Source organism: Tamandua tetradactyla, chromosome 8, assembly GCF_023851605.1.
Source record: "Tamandua tetradactyla isolate mTamTet1 chromosome 8, mTamTet1.pri, whole genome shotgun sequence".
Classification (NCBI taxonomy): Eukaryota; Metazoa; Chordata; class Mammalia; order Pilosa; family Myrmecophagidae; genus Tamandua; species Tamandua tetradactyla.
This window is the reverse complement of record NC_135334.1, coordinates 15,613,901-15,615,683: the sequence shown is the minus strand read 5'-3', so window position 1 is coordinate 15,615,683 and position 1,783 is coordinate 15,613,901.

Genomic DNA, 1,783 nt, shown 5'->3' with positions numbered 1-1,783 from the left:
CTGATTGTATATGTAGAATGGAATGATTTCTAAATGTTGTGTTAGTTAATTTTTTTAATTAATAAAAAAAAAGAAGTTTGCTCTGAAGAAGAAAAAACAAACCTCAGGATTGGAAAGAAAGGAGGGGATGTGTGAGACAGTCTGTCAAGTACTTGGAAAGCTTCCACCTGTAAGTGTTGCCCAGGATCAGATAGAGAATGCTAGTGAGAAGGCCTGAAAAACATATTTTGACTAAATGATAAATTCACATAACCATTCATTTACTCAGTGTGCCCGTTTGAAAGTATTATGTTCCAAGAAAAGCCATGTTTTGATCCTGCTCCAATCTTGTGGGGATAGCCATTTCTTCTAATCCAAATTCAATACTGTGAGGCAGAAACTTTTGATTAGATTATCTCCATGAAGATGTGATGTGCCAGATTATGGGTGTGGCCTTTGATTAGATTTAAATATGACTTAAATTAATTAGTTTGCTGGAGTCCTTTAAAAGGGGAAACATTTTGGAGAGAGCTCAGAACAGAGACATGGATGTTAGGAGATGCCTGGAACCCAGCAGACATTGCCATGTGCCTTCACCATGAGAGGTTAAGCAAGCCAGAACTTCAAGAGAGCTGAGAGAAACCAAGAGATGAACGCCATACCCAGAGAGGCAAAGTGAGGAACCCCCACAGGAGCAGAGGCTCAAATTTGTTTGAAACCAGAAACCCAAGACCACAGCAGATGCCAGCCACATGTCTTCCTAACTGATGGAGGTGTTCCACACCCATTGGCCTTTCTTGAATTAAGGTATATTTCCCTGGGTGCCTTAGTTTGGACATTTTCATAGGTTTAGGACTGCAAACTTATAACTTATTAAATTTCCTTTCTAAAAACCAAAAATAAAAAACTGCTGAATTGTACACTTAAAAGTGGTTAAAATTAGAAATTTGGTGTTGTATATATGTGGGATTTTTTCTTAACCCAATAATTCTACCTAGGAAGTTGAAATATCATATTTTACAAAATGCACAAGTTCAAATAGCTGCACTCACTCATAAGAATCATTAACTTTTCCCTTGAGCTTTAGAATCTTTAAATGTTTGTCTCTCAGTGGAAGTCAGTTTTACAAAACATGATAAATAAATGACTCTCTGCTTGACTACACACTCAGCTCACCCAAGGAACCTCAAAAATTACCAATACTCAAGCCACATCTCTGATTAATGGAGTCAGAACCTCTGCAGGTAAGACCCAGACATAAGAACTTTTAAAAACTATCAGTTGATTCCAATATGCAGAAAAGCTTTTGAACTACAGATCTAGGCACTCTGATTTAAGCAGCTGCTTCACAAAGGTTCTGCTGCCTTTTCTAACTTTTTTCCTTATTAGAGAAGTTGTGGGTTTACAAATTAATAATTCTGTGTTGTTTATATGATACCACAGTAAAGTTTTTAACATAAGACTATCTTCTTTATTTGAGGTACCCATTCCATTTCCATTTAAACCTTAGGGTTCACATGACTTTACTTAACAAATTAAAATGTTAGGTATTTTATTTGGAAATGTTAACAGTTCAATTTGAAGAGAACCGTCATCTTTAAAATATTTCCTTCTAATCTATGAGCACATTATAAACCTCCATTTTCAGCAACTTTTCTGTTTCTCTCAAAAATTTTTGCAATTTTCATTGTGGATATTCAAATTTCATGTCTCATGTCTTTCTTATATTTACGTATAGACCAGGGTTTTTCAACCTCAGCATTATTGAACTTTGAGATTAGATAATTCTTTGTTGTGGAGGGCT